Genomic DNA, 16017 nt, shown 5'->3' with positions numbered 1-16017 from the left:
ATGTTGACAGTTGGAGGATGATGTTATGAGTCTGAGTAAACTTCGAGGACGAAGTTCCTTTTAAGGGTGGTAGAATGTAACATTCCGTTTGATGTCTATGAGTGTCTTGATTTTGGATTTAATAGTGGATGATATTATGGAGCTAGTAGTGTTAGTGGATGGTGGTTGGTTATGTATGAAGTTGGTGTCGTGAGAGATATATATGTGGTGGATACGATATCGTGAGTCATGTTAAGGAAGTAAACATAGTTGGTGGAGTGGGTGTTAAGAGTTCATGTTTTATGTTTGGTCGAGTTTTTGAGTTCTTAGTTATGTTGTTGTGTCTTGGTCGAATTAGTATGGTTGTTTTTAGAGTATGGGTTGAACTTCGGGGACGAAGTTCTTTTTAAGGAGGGAAGACTGTAATACTCCGTATTTATAAGTCTTGGGGTACTCTATCGAGTAGGCCTTACTCGGTCGAGTAAGGGTAAGTTGCGTTTTAGAAAAGTTTCGACAGAGGGTACTCTATCAAGTAGCCTTAGGTACTCGATAGAGTAAGGGGTACTCTATCAAGTAGCCTTAGGTACTCGATAGAGTAAGGGGTACTCTATCAAGTAGCCTTAGGTACTCGATAGAGTAAGGGGTACTCTATCGAGTAGCCTTAGGTACTCGATAGAGTAAGGGGGTACTCGATCGAGTAGCCTTGGGTACTCGATCGAGTAGCCGGTTTTACGGGGAGTTTTCTCGGGTTTTGTTAATTATGCGATTAAGGTATATAAGCTTTGTCGTCATTACTCTAAATCACTTTTGCGAAACCTAAATTACTGTTTAAGAGATAAAGCAAGCAAGTTCTTCATCCTAATCGCATTATTAGCAATACCCGGAGTTTGGAAGGTCAGTTCTGAGCGTTGATTATACCGTTGAGTTCCTTGCGTCGAGGGTAAGATCTATGTACCCTTTTTATTGTCTTTCCTTTAAGTTGGTTAAACCCTAATCTAGGGATTTTGGGGTTTTTGAGTAGTTTGTGATTTGGTAGCATTTGTATGTTGTATGATAGGAGGAGGTTTCGTAGAAGAGCCTTTTGAGACAATTTGTAGAGACCGTCGATAGTTGTGCTTTCCGGCAGGATTTCCTACTCGTATTAGTCCCATAATGGGATGATTGTTGATGTGTTGAGATTGATTGTTTAATATCGTAGTTGCATTGTGACGGTTGTGATTGTGATTGTGATTGTGATTGTGATTGTGATTGTGATTGTGATTGTGATTGTGATTGGTGATTGGTTGTCCGGTTCTCGAGATGATTCTCGAGTGGAGTCACTTGCATGGAGTGGCTTCCCGCCCTAGTTTCGCCCTTCGTGGAACCCGCCACGGAAGGGGATGTGCACATTAATGGACAGGGTTATCGCTCACTATGTGGAGCGGGGATTTGGTGGGTACGGGCGGTCCCCATCGCGAGGCCTGGTCCAAAGTGGACGATCGGTGATTGAGACGATTGGAATTGGTTGGTTGTGTGTGTGTGTGATTGTCATTGTGTATCTTATTGTTGATATATATGTATAAATTGTGTGATTAAACCGACCCCGGTTGTTGTTTTGTAAACTGCGGTGATCCATTCGGGGATGGTGAGCAGATATTGAGCGGTATGAGATGAGTCCGGGATAGCCGGGATTGCCACGACATGATGATAGGAGCCTTCCGCTGTAGCTTATTAGTTATTTACATTTCAGTTAGAACAGTCAGTTTGAGAACATGTATTGCACTTTTGGTTTGGTTTTGAGAATTGTAATTCTTCACTAAGTATTTATATTTAAACGTTGTTTCTTCATTGTTTATTTGATTATCATTGCCTCGGGCAACCGAGATGGTAATGTCTTCATACCTGAGTGGTCCTGGTAAGGCACTTGGAGTATGGGGGTGTTACACTTACGATCTCAAGCCAGTCACATGGGGGGAAAAACAGTTGTATGCTTGAGTTCTGTGCGTTTTATATCTATAGTTTGAACCTTGTGCATGGTTGGATGAAATGATGAAATAAGTGGAATGTGATAGTTGTTGAAAGATGCATCGAGGATTGTTCATGTTAAACTTTGAGAAGGAATATGTTGGCATGTTAAGTGTTAGAACATGGTAAAATATGAAAGGTGAATTGTGAATTTGTATCTGATTGATATTGAGTATGAAGAATGTGATCATGTTATCTGTTTAATACAATGTTGAGCATGAAGTATGGTAGTGTTACATGTGCATATGAACATGATGATTTTAATGGTTGATTGTTGGTAGAAGCATGTGATTAAGGTCATGCGTCTATATATGTAAATGTCGTGTTTAATTTTAATGTGAGTATGATAAATGTTCAACTATGTACTGGTTTTTAGAGGTATTGAATTGTTATTGTTGCCTTATGTATGTTCAAGTTGTTTTGGCTTAGAAAACTTGATTTGTATAAAGAACGATTACGGAAGGGTTGTCTTAAAACTGACATAAGTCGATTTATAGAAATGATATTGCTATAATTCCAAGTTGAGGTCATAGATTGTCCTCTTACGATTATAACGATAGGTCACACGCCCAAAATGACCAAGTAACGAGTGAGATATGACTGTTTTACGAAAACTGGACGGTGTTGAGAACTGCGCCGATACTCGACCGCGTAGTCCCTACTCGGCCGAGTGTCTTTGATACTCAACCGAGTACTCCATATTCGGCCGAGTAATCTCTCTGTGATAATACTGTTTATCGTCTGGAGTCGTGAACTCGGCCGAGTAGTCTCATACTCGACCGAGTAAGGTCTACTCGGCCGAGTATTCCCAATACTCGACCGAGTAATCCTTCTGCGACAATTGAGTTTGCTTCTGGAGTCGAAAACTCGACCGAGTAATATAGTTACTCGACCGAGTACCTTGTACTCGACCTAGTATGTTATGTACTCGACCGAGTACCTCATTGGGCGGCCACTTTGAGCCGGTGGCTATGTTTTTACATTGTTTTGAGTCGTAGGGTATATACACATGTATGTTTTGAGTCTTAACGCATTCTTTTATATGTGAGATGGTCTTGATACGTAAGTTACCGGAAGTTATGACATGGAGAATGACGGCTTATGAGGGACATGTGTTGGGTAAGGAAGACATGTGTTAATGTGGTTGTGAAGGATAGTGGAAAAAGAAAAGGGAAGAATGATTAGCTAATCGAGGTAAAGAGCATGTTTTGTGAGATATGATGAGTGATATAGTCGTGTGTTGAGTAGTATAAAAGCAAGTGTATATGGGCAAGGGTGATGTAAGTGTAAAGAAGCATGAGAATGAAGGATTGAGATAAGGGATACGAATAGTGGCATATTTGGATGTGTAAGGGTTTATGGAGGAAGACAACTAGGATAGAGTTGCTTAAGGATATATGTAATGGAAGGTTGTTGTAGGAAGATAGGAAAGAGAGGTATATAGTGAACTTAAAGGAAGTTATGTCACGATGTGGATTTGTAGATAGTGGATAAGTTTGGGAAGTTGGAATATCAAGGGGTGAGCCTAGTGTGTAATTCTTTGGACAGTTAACGGTATGAAGTGAATTTTGGTTTCTAGAGATACGAAAGGGAGATACGACTAATTGAAGAGTAACTGTTAGTGCGTGGACTTGATGGTGACAAGGGTGAGTGTGAAGCAAGATGAGAGATGATAAATGATAAGAAGAATGATAAGATATTGATATGTATTAATGGAATTAGAGTTGTGGAGCTATGGAAAATAAACAAATTATTACAGAGATAGGTAGAAAGAGAAAGGAGAAGAATTATTAACTGGTATTATTGAGTAAAAAGGTAGAAAGAGGGATGGAAGTAAGTTGAGAGAACGTTGACCGAAGCTAATGAGCATGAAGGTAGGAAAATTATGAAATGTACGATATCCCCACTAGAGGGTGTGAGTTAATGGTTATATAGGAGAGCAGGACGACGTGTTAGCCGTGAGTTTCGAGGTATTAAGGGAATAAGAAGCTTGTGGAGTGTTGCAAGATCTGAGATTTTGGTGGAGAGTTAGGTAGCGATATGATAAAGGATAGAATTGGGAATAATGTTGAGGTATGTTCTGTTGATGGATTGGATGTTCGTTATTTGGAATGATAACCAAAGAGAGGAAACCGATTGTTATATTAAGAAGTGATAGTAAGAGAGTAGTCACATGAAAGATGTTGGTGTCATAGTAGTGTCACTAGTGGCTGAGGATGATGTTACTTTAGGGAAGTTAGTTGTTCTAATGAGGTTGATTTTGTGGAGGTGGTTAGTATGTTTGGTTGTGAGGAAGTATAAGATGTGGATATATGAGGTGTTCGCTGGAAGTTGGGTACTGATTTTATGGCTACATTTGCCGGAGGGGTGATAATTGTGTGTAAGAGAAGATATGTTAGGAAGGGCACCTGAGTTAAGTCCGGATAAGAGATATTCATTGTCAAGTGGTAACTTACGTGATCAGGATTGACTAGTTGGATGTGATTATGGGTCTAAGATGTATATAAATGTTTGTGTGAGGTTGTGACCTCACAAGAAGTGGTATGGTGTGATAGTTATAATGTTGTTATCTGAATGTTCTGTAATATATGTTGGATACAGTAACTTGATGGAATGATGATCAAAAGTCATAGTTTGGGTGGTCTGACAAGACTGGTTATACTTGCATGTGTATTCATGATATATGTTTATTCCATGGAAAAGTATGGATGGTATGCACGTGATTCTTGTCTATTTATTCCGTATGATATATGGTGTTGTGATCTAGTAAAGCAGCCTTGAGTAAGTTTTTCTTGTCCGAGATGTTATATTGAGTCAGTGTTTATGGGATTGTGTATGTTGTGATGCCTATCGGTGTGGTTGTGGTGCCTCCGGTGGTGATCCGGGCACGGTACTTAGTGTTGTGATGCGGGTATTTTCACACTGCGGTGCGGCTGTTGGTGGCGGTGTTGCGATACCGTCACTGGTTGTGGTGGTGTAGCTGAGATGATTATGATACGGGTTTTCGAAAGTGCATACCAGTTAAACATAGATTGTTGTTTTGTTTGCTGCTGTTCCTTGTGATTTTGGTTGAACATGTAGACTGTTGTTTTGCTTGTTGATGTTTCTTACCAGTTTCAGTTTGGGAATGAGGGTAGAGTATGATATGAAAGAGAGTTGTATATGTTTTCGTTGTTGTCATGGTATAGTGATATTCTATTGATGGGACACAGTTGTGAGAAGTTGTTACAGTAATTTTGATCTTGTTTTAAGATGAGGCATCGGTAGTCATAGTCATGGCAAGTGATTCGTGGAATATGTGTTGTAATGATCTGAAAGCGATATGTGGTTCATAATCTTTTGTTGAGATAGTGAGTGCAGGATATTGAGAATTGGTGTCATATTTAGTTATGTATGAGTTTTGCGGTAATGAAAGAAAAGAACTTGAGGATCTAGTGTGAGTGTACGTAACAGGTGTGGAGTGTGAGTTATGCTTTTGGTGATATGAGTTTTATATAGTTTATATAGAGAGGTGTGTCATGTTGCGGTAATGTGGAAGAGTTGAAGTTTTGGGTTAAGTTAAAGATTTTGAGGTATAGGTTAGGGGGTGTGACGAGTGAATTGAAGGATGAGAGTTGTTTAAGTAAGAGAGCCTAAGATATATGCATGGCGACTGTTCAGATTATAAGAGGTTATCTTTGACATGCGGTAGTGATGGGGATAATGAAAAAAATATAGCTAGGATTTAGTATTAGTGAGTTACGAGGACGTAACATTTATCTTAAGAGGAGTAGGATACGATAAAAGAGATTTTGATGGTTGTGCATATGGTAGTATAATTGGAAGTACAGTGTTGGTGTAGCATAAAGGACGGATATTTGTTTTGATTTTATTAAAGGTCATGACCATGCTTGTAGTAGTTCGATGTTTAGGAATAAGAGAATATTTCGATAGTGTTGACAGTTGAATGATGATGATTATGAGTCCGATAGTTTTGACAGTTGGAAGATGATGTTTATGTGTTTGAGTAAACTTCGAGGACAAAGTTCGTTTTAAGGATGGTAGAATGTAACATTCCGTTTTGATGGTTGATCTTCTTTTGTGGATTGAGTGCTATTGAGTGTTATGGAAGTGAGACAAGGTTGGCAACATTATATTGTGGTTATTAGGTAATGTTATGGAGTCAGTATTGGGAGCCTATGCTATAGTTGAGACGATATCGTGAGCCATGTTGTGGAAGGAAGAGTGGTTTGTGGAGTTAGTGTTAAGTGTCCATGTTTTATAGGTTGGGTTGGAACTTCGGGGACGAAGTTCTTTTTAAGGGGGAAGAGGCGTAATACTACGGATTTTATAAGCTAAGTACTCGGCCGAGTAGAGCCTACTCGGCCGAGTAGTTCCAAGAGTGTAGTTTGTTTGGGTTCTGCCGAGGAATACTCGGCCGAGTATGGTCAATACTCGACCGAGTAGAGGATACTCGGCCGAGTATACATTTTACTCGGCCGAGTATCCGGTCTGACGGGTTATATTTTCCGCGATTGATTTAGAAAGGATTAGAGTTATTTATAAACGCAAAACAGTTTCCTATTACATTTCATAAAACCTAATCACTCAAACGACGCTCTAATCCTCTCCAAATCTCCCCTTGTGTGTGTGTGTGATCATAGCAAGGGCATTCATCCTTTGTTTCTTTCGCCGGTGACGATGTGGTAATTGTTATGCATTTGTATGGTTGATTGCAGCGTAAGCACATTGCGAAACGGTAGGGTTTCCCTACTCAGTTTTTGTGTAATTGATTTGAGATATTTGTTGTATTGTGTATGATTGTTGTCTGCTGATCATCGGAGTGTCGGTGTTGTGGTGACGGTGGTGATGTGGTTGTGTTGTGACGGAAGTGGTGTTGTGACAGCTGTGATGCTGTGGTATGTGTGATTGTGGTGGAGTCACTTGCGGGAGTGGCTTCACACCCTAGTTCGCCCTCCGTGGAACCCGTCACGGGAGGGGATGTGCACATTAAGGGACAGGGATTGTTAGTCGCTCGTTGATGAGCTGGACTAGGTGGGGATGGGCCGCGGTCACCCACTGGCGGCGAGGATTACCTGTTGCGATGGGTAATCTGGCAGGGCTACACACTTCGGTGTGTGGTCGATTAATGTGTGAAATCGGGAGACCGAGGATGGAGGATAATCAGCCGGTTACATTAATTGTTTGTCTTATTCGAATTATGCGGTAACTGACCCCGTGTTGTTGTTTTGTAAAACCTGCGGTGATCCATTCGGGGATGGTGAGCAGATATGACAGGTAATGCAGATGTTTAGTTATGGGACAGACATGGGGAGACATCACTTCGAGTCTAGTTTCCGCCGTTACGAGTTTAGCCGTCAATGATTTCAGTTGTATTGAAGTTATTACACTTTTAGTTTGAGTTGGTTTGAGATAATGTATTTGCTAGCTCTTTATACTTTAATAAATGTTGTTTGGAAATTGTAACTTTGATATACTAACCTCGGGAAACCGAGATGGTAACAGCCTTTCATGCTAGGGTAGTCCTTGATAAGGTACCTTAGTATGAGGGGGTGTTACAGTACCGGCCTAGGCGTAGTACTAAAATCGCCACAGGGGGATAAGATAGTACAGGCTATAAGTTGTGCATTTGAAACTACCAACAATGAGGGTGAATATGAAGCCCTAATAGCTGGATTAAAGGTATGTATTGACCTTGGTGTACAAAATTTAAAGGTACGTACTGATTCCCTCCTTATTTCAATCCAAGTAAATGGAGTCTATACTGCAAAAGACTAAAAAATGATGCTCTATTTAGAAGTTGTTCAAAATTTAAAAAGCAAATTTCGTAATTTTAATATTGATCAAATACCTAGGGACTTGAATACCCAGGCCGATGCCCTAGCCGGCCTTGGATCCAATTTCAGCCTCCCTGATTTTGATAAAATCCCTATCATACATTTATTAGAACCTGCAATAAATAAACAAGATGAAACTTTCCCAATATATGTCGCCAATTAATGGACAAAACCTTACTATGATTGGCTCCAGCAGGGAATCCTTCCCCTGAATAAACAAGATGCCAGAGCACTTAAAATCAAAGCTGCTTCATATACTAATATTAACAATGTGCTTTTTAAGAAATCGCAGGCAGGACCATACCTTAGATGCCTGGAACCACAGGAAGCTGAACAGATACTATCAGAAATCTATGGAGGATACTGTGGCAATCATAAAGGTGGTAGGAGCCTGGCAAGCAAAGTACTCAGAATAGGCTACTTCTGGCCTACCCTGAGGGCCGATTGCTTGGAATTCAGTTCTAAATGCGAAGCCTGCCAAATTCATGGACCATATATCCACCAACCATCTGAGGAGCTACATTCCATATCCGCTCCCTGGCCATTTATGAAATGGGGCATGGATATAGTAGGAAAACTACCTCAAGCACCCGGGCAAAAAGTTTTCATGCTAGCAATGACTAACTACTTCTTCAAATGGATAGAGGCTGATTCATACAGGTAAGTCAAAGAGAAGGATGTCATAGCATTCATCAAACGTAACATCATATGCAGATATGGCATACCCTCAGAGATAGTATGTGACAATGGCACGCAATTCGTGGGAAAAAGAACATCAGCTTTCTGTGCTCAATGGAATATCAACCTGGTGACCTCCACACCAGGTTATCCAAAAGCCAATGGCCAGGCAGAATCCCGCAACAAAGTAATAATCAGTTGTCTAAAGAAGAAGCTAGAAAAAAGGGAAGGTAGATGGGCTGAAGAACTCCCTTTGGTCCTCTGGGCTGACCGGACCACGCCTAAAACATCCACAGGCCAAACCCCCTACTCCTTGGTCTATAGGTGTGAAGCAGTAATCCCAGCAGAAGTCGACATCCCATCAGCCAGATGCAGCCTGAATACAATAACAAGCAATACACCTTTAATGGAGGATAGCTTGGACTTAACAGAAGAACTGAGAGATGCAGCCAACATTAGAATGGCAGCCTATCAGCAAACAGTGGCCAAAAGCTACAACAAGACTGTTAAAGCCAAAGTATTCAGGATAGGAGACCTCGTCCTCAGAAAAGTTTTTCAAAATACAAAGCAGAAAAACGCAGAAAAATTGGCCCCAACCTGGGAAGGTCCCTACCTGATCGACTCAATAGTCGGTCGGCGCGCTACAAAGCTGAGACCCTGGATGGCGAAATGATCCCCAGAGCTTGGAATGTTGCACATTTAAAACTATTTCACATATAAAATGTATCCCCCAGCCCAGGTAAAATCTTTACCTTACCTCTTTTTGCCTGGCCTGATATGCAACTAAATGTATGATACTTGCCATTATATGAATAAATATCTTATATGATTCTTCTTATTATGTGCCTAAATACTTGTTAATGTTCTCGTTTTTCTTGTTTCCCCTACCAGGTAGAATCTTCAATATTTGTTTAAAATAATGCATTTAATTAACACCTTACTTAAAACAAATTTTCAATATTGAGGGACACTCCACTAGCATACATATTACTCATATACAAAAAATATCCAACTTTCAGTTGCAAAAATAGGACTTAAAATACTGAGCTCAGTTCAAATATACAAACTTGGGAAAACGTTTCCTGGATTGTATATCATAAATGGGTTATAAGCCCTCCAGACAGGCATGGGACGTAAGCCCTCCAGACAGACAATAACCCCACCCATGGCACAAAAGCCTGGCCAGATCCAGTGCAAGGAAACCTGGCCTGATCCAGTCAAATAACTGGCCCGATCCAGTACACATCCAATGCTACAAATATGCCTTATCCAACTATCCAACACACAAAGAAAAACTATCAAAGATCGATTGTTTAAAGATCGAAACAAAATGTTCATTCCAAAAACATCAACCCCAGAAACGACATACCCAAAATTACCGAAAAAAGAAACAAGTATCCATTCCAGGAACATCCCCCCTGGATGGGTTAAAACAAAAAACAAAAACACAAGTCTAAACAGGTTTCGAATCAGAAACCGACCCAAAACCTTCTACCATTTCCTGATCAGCAGATTTTTCCTTGGAAGGAGGAGAGTCTACTTCTTCTTCATGACCCATATTGGCCAAGTCAGGATACTGGGTGTCCAGAGCTGTCTCGTCCCGATCCGGATCCCACTTAGCCCTGTCAGATTCCGGATCCCTCATAGCATCAACCCGACCTTTCCCAAAGAATACCGAGCAAAGATCAAGCAAGCCGTGCCTCCACCAACTCCTTCTCAGCACCAAGATCTTCATTTTTCCTCGGTGATCCGCATTGCCCGCTTCTCGGCCAGCCAACTCTCTCTTAACAGCTTCAAGCTCTCCCCTTACAGCTTCGAGCTCTTGCTTGGCTACTTTCTCAGCATTTTTTGCAGCCACCTCGCAAACCTGAGTAGCCCTAGATGCCTTCCTGGCTGGCCATAGCTGAGACTAAAGTACTAACTCATTACCCCTGGACGTGTGCAAATCATGGTTAACCATGTCCAATTTTTCTTCCAAGCCAATGATTCTAGCCCGGGCATCCTTGAGCTGACAAGCAGTAATTAGCCCAGAGTCCAAGCCCTATAGAAGGATGAAAGGAAACCAATTAACCAAACCCAAGGGAAAAAAGGCAATACAAAAATACATAATAATAAAAGTAATAAACCCTTTGCAACTAACCTCCTTGGCTTGAGAAGCAAGAGCAACAGCCTTTGCCATAAGAGAAGACAGGAGAGCTACAACCTTAGTAGAAGATTCAAGGGCATTATTAGATAAAAGCTGGCCACTGACAATGGCAGAAAAATCATTTATCTGTGCCCGAACAACATCCATATCATCCAACTGAGCAGGCACCCCCCTGACGCTTCTTATTGGTTGGGCCTGAATAGGCTCCTTTTCTCCCCCTTCTTCCTCAGGGATAGTAGCCTCTCTTCTCCTCTTGGAAGGCTTGACAACCTCTGGGGACACAAGCGTGGGCGGCTCCTTATGAGGCTGAACATCAGAAACCAAAATATCAAGAGTCTTGTCGCTACCACTACCAGTGGCCTCTTGACTCTTGGATTGCTCAGAAATCCTAGCAACCCTTGACCTTCAAGTCGGCCGCATCAAGCTAGCCGCCTAATGAAGACCTATATACTGAATAAAAAAAATAATAATAAGTAGCAGGAAAGAAATAACAGGAAGACAGCAGTCAACACAAAAATATAAATAAGACATACAGGAGAGAGCGGTAGAGCTAGGCTTGCCTTTGGGCATTTTAACTACACTCAGCTTAGGCTTCATGTACCGGGGCAACAAATCCCTACCCAGACTACCAGGCCAAGTCCTTTCTTCCTCAGGAAGAGCAAGAAAGGCATCTATCCTTGAAACGGATTCCTCATCAAGAGGATCAAAGTTCCAGTCAGGTGCTGCAAACACCCCCAAAATACTCGGGTAAAAATTAAATATTTCGAATTCATACAATATAAAATGCAAATCAAGAATACAGGACACCTACTACTCTCCAAAGAAGGATATCTCAGATAATCCAGGCCAGACCCTAGGGTGTCAATCCGGATGAATAAGTAAGTCTTCGCCCAACCTTTATCGTCTCCAGAATCCAGATTAGTAATTAATGGAGACATTTTTGACTTAATTCGTAAATTAAAATGACCAGTAGAGGGGTTTTTCAGGTGATACACTGCCTTGATGTCATTGACAGTAATTGTAAGTTTATGTTTAGCACATAAATTCTCAATGGAATGGACAAGTTTCCAAACCATTGGCATAATTTGGAAGGGTGATACTTCCATGGCTCGTATAGTATCAATCATCAAAGGAGTAAAAGGCAACTTACAACCAGCCTTGAACGCCCATTCAAAGAAGCAGAACCAGCCAGGTGACACCCAATTAGCTCTGACCGGTGGTCGGGACTATATCTTTTCGGTAACTTGTCGTTAGAAGCACCTAGACCAAAACACAATTTATAGCTTCGCAAACAACTCTACAATTAGTAAAGAGGCAAGTAAAGGTCGGATCCCAAGGGACGGAAATTGAGATGAGATTTCTATTGCAACTAGTGGTGTCTTAGGGGTGTCACAATTGGGGTTGATGTAGAAGATCACTAAACTAAATAGCAATAAAAGTAAACAAGCAAGACGAATTAAAAGGGATGTAAACAATTGATAAAAAGCACTAGGGTGTCATGTGGTCATAGGGGATTCATGGGAATTGATCATACAAACATGTTCTCAAATTATAAGCAAGCAATTATTGTTGTGATGGATCGAGTTGGTTTATATCTTACAATCCTAGGAAAGTTTGTGTCCCGGAGCCGAATCGATTAGATTGTACAACACCTACAAGTCGACTTAGTCTTCCCTACTCAACAACATGCATGGTCTAATGAGACTCGAGTTGGTTTATGTCTTACAAGTCTCATTGAAAAGATAGGTGATGGGTAAAAAATGCAAGGATTCATAGGCTCACATTTCATCAAACATAACATGTGCATGAGTTGAGATCACAACAAGCAAGCAAAATAAACTATGAAAGCATATTAATTTAAGCATGAATCATTCCCCATGTTGGTTTCCCCTAATTACCCATTAACCCTAGCTAAGGAACTACTCACTCATTATCATGTTGAACATGCTAGCAAGGTTGTCAATCATACCAACAAAGTGAAACATGATGAATAAATGAAAGTAATTAGCAATAATTAAAAAGGGATTAAGAAAATTATACCTACTAATGATTCCAATAATAAAGCAAAGAATAAAAGAAGTACTTGATGCTTGATTGAGAGGTTGCCAATCTCCCAATAATAACCCAAATAATCTTCAATTACCCAAAATAAAGGATGAACAAGAGAGAGATTAAGGAAATAAAACTTGTATTAAAATTTGATTAATTGTTGATTACAAAATTAAAGAGAGATTTATTGATTGATATTAACTACACTAAAGATTGCTAAGAAGAACATGCTCTTCTAATTAGACTAATGGGGTATTTATAGTGGGGATTAGGTGTAGGAATTAGGGTTAACTAAGGGCTTAAATGACGATTAAGTCCCTACTTAAGGAAACGCCGGTCTTTTTGGAAGGATGGGCATCTTTCTTGAAGCTTGAAGAAATGAAATTGGTCTGCCTTGGAATCCGGGCGTCTTTAGCACGGGACGGGCGGATTCGGTGGTCTGTGCCCGGGCGTCTTGGGGTGAAGACGGGCGTCCCGAGTGCTTTGCCGGGCGTCTTGGGGAGAAGACGCACGGATTGTGGTGATGGAGACGGGCGTCTTCTGGAGAAGACTCACGGATTGCTGGGCAGTCTGCTTTCTTCTTCTTTTCTTCCTTTTTCTTCATAAAATCCTTGGGGATTTCCTCGGGGATGCAAGGATCTTTTCTCATCATTGCCCATCTACTATAGTATGTACAAAGGCCTTCTAATCTTGTCTCTCCTTGATGCTTGGTCATTTGAATTCAATCAATTTAGTCTCATTTTGCCATGAAAATGCAAGGTTTGCACTCCTTTCCTACCAAGGGATCAAAACCTCAAAGAATATGCAAAACAAAGAACTAAAGACAATAAATGAACCAAATATGCACTAAAAAGCATAGGAACAAGGCTAATTCGGGGACTAAATGTGCTCTAATTATGGTCACATCAAATATCCCCAAACCGAACCTTTGCTCGTCCCGAGTAAAGAGGTGACAAAGACTAGGACCATTATTTAAACTAACCTAATAACATAGCCGATATGAGACAATTAGCGGCTCTCACTTTGTCCCTTCAACTCACAACAAGACAACCATGAGGTAGGATGCCTTCTTGCAAGGCAAGGTGGGTCTTGCCAAAATGGCGACACATCCAAACATTAAGCACCCAAAATCAAATAATGGATGCATCTACAAAAGAATAGCCACTTTCCTCATCTAAGTGGCGGAAATTATCTACAAGGGAAGCAATTCAAGGGTACACACTCCTTCATAGATGCAATTTCTTCAAACTACTAAGCCTAGAAGGATACCAATAAATCACCTCCAAGTTGTGTCAAGCTAGGGTACCTTTGTCCTCAATCGTTAAATGCTTTTGTCAAGAGTAGACTCCCTATGGTGTTAGAAACATTGGAGGATCACGGAATTCCCCCTCTTGCCTAGACAAGAAGAAGGGTCGTCCCCTCTCTACCATGCACAAAAATGGATACGATGGATAAAGGGATCGATAGATATTTGAGTTTCACTTTGGTAGTTTGCTTTTGTATTTGTTTTTTTCCCCCCAATTTCTTGTGGCATATAACATTTGAGAACACTTTCTTGCCATTTCTTTTTGATTTTTGGCATTTCAACACTTGACAACTTTCAACTCTTCTTTGCATTTCTTTTTGAACATTTTCAAAGTCACCCCATATGTAGTGAGGGTGGCTTATATTTGAAGCTTTAGGAGTTCTATTGTTGCTCCTCTTTTCATTTGATGCATTTTTTTTTTTTGCAAACTTTCTTTCACTTTTCATTTCATTGAACTCAAATTGATTTCTTTTTGTGCCCATTCCCTTTGATGACAAAAATGTGGTAGAACATGGATGATGGATGGATGCATGGTTTCAAGGGTCACCTTGGAATAAACGGTAGCCAAGGAGTTATCACACCACAAGGTACTCTTGACTAGGCCTTAATCCATGGGTCAAAGGATACTAGCATGACACGTCCTAGGGTGTTTTACAAGTATTCTAACAAGCAAAGTCTTAAGAAGAAAAAGCATCTACAAGGGCCTGTATACACTTGTCAAGCTTCCCAAGTAGACGGTTTTGCAAAATTTTTCTAACATGCAAACTACATGCCATGATGCAACTAGCATATAAACATCCTGATGCAAATGATTCTACCAACTAATATGACATATACACTAAATGCAAGTCCTAAGTTCACATTGTTATACCGCATCAACCAAAATAAAGCCACATAGTCATTAACATAAAGAGGAAAAATGAGATTGGAAAGATCATACCATGCGGTCTTCAATATCCTCATGTCTCGGATGTGGCATAGTCGATTAATGTGAACAAGAATAAAACAAACACAATATATACAACACTATATACATGACTATACTACAAAGGAAATGAACTTGTTTTTGGTTTTTCAATTTTTCAAATTTTTATGGATTTTTGAATAAAAGTTAAGTTAGGATTCCCCATCCCCACACTAATATGGGCATTGTCCTCAATGGCCAAAATGATGGGAAATCATGCAAGAATGATGCATGAATTCTACACTAAATGCAAGCTATACTAATCTACACTACATGATGCATGGTTTTTTTGTTTATGACGGAGAGCGTAATTTAGATTACCTCCCGTTGTGTATGCATGTACTTCCCAAAACCGGGTTAGACATTATTTCTAATGTCCTAAGGTTGGGTGTAGTTCATGCACAGCAGATGGAATGCATGAAACTAAATTTGTCATTTTGGATTTTCAAAAATGGGAACAATGAAATAAGAACACCTCAATGGGGCCGAGGTGTTAGTCCTCTATGTTGCTAGGACTACTCCAACCATGATCAAGATAAATAAATAAAACAAAGAAAGAAGTAGACAAACTCAAGAGGGTAGGAGCCTCCAAAGCTTTCTAATCTTCCACCATATCATCATTAATATCGTCTTTCTCAATAGAAGTGGACTCATCACCACTTCCCTCTTCACTTTCTTGTTCACTTTGTTCATCATCCTCTTCTTCTTCTTCACTAGCCTCTTCATCAATGCTATCAATAACCGCATCACTTATAACCTCATCGTCACCCGGAATCTCACCTCTAGATGAACTCGGAAAGAAGACTTCCATATCCGTCCAACTAGGCAAAGGACATGAAGGATTAAGTAGTCCTTGCCTATCTAAATGAAGGAGGGGTGGATATTGGGCTAAGTAAGCATCTTCCCGATCCTTAAAAGCTTGCTTGTGCATCTCTTGCATAAGAAGAGTCATATAATCTTTGCTTGCTTCAACACCTTCGAGTTTGAACTCTTGGTACTTGAAAGGATAAGGTGGTGTGACAATAGAAGAGGAGGGCATTTCAATTTCACCCCT

This window comes from Silene latifolia, chromosome Y, assembly GCF_048544455.1.
Source record: "Silene latifolia isolate original U9 population chromosome Y, ASM4854445v1, whole genome shotgun sequence".
Lineage (NCBI taxonomy): Eukaryota > Viridiplantae > Streptophyta > Magnoliopsida > Caryophyllales > Caryophyllaceae > Silene > Silene latifolia.
This window is presented reverse-complemented; position numbering follows the sequence as displayed.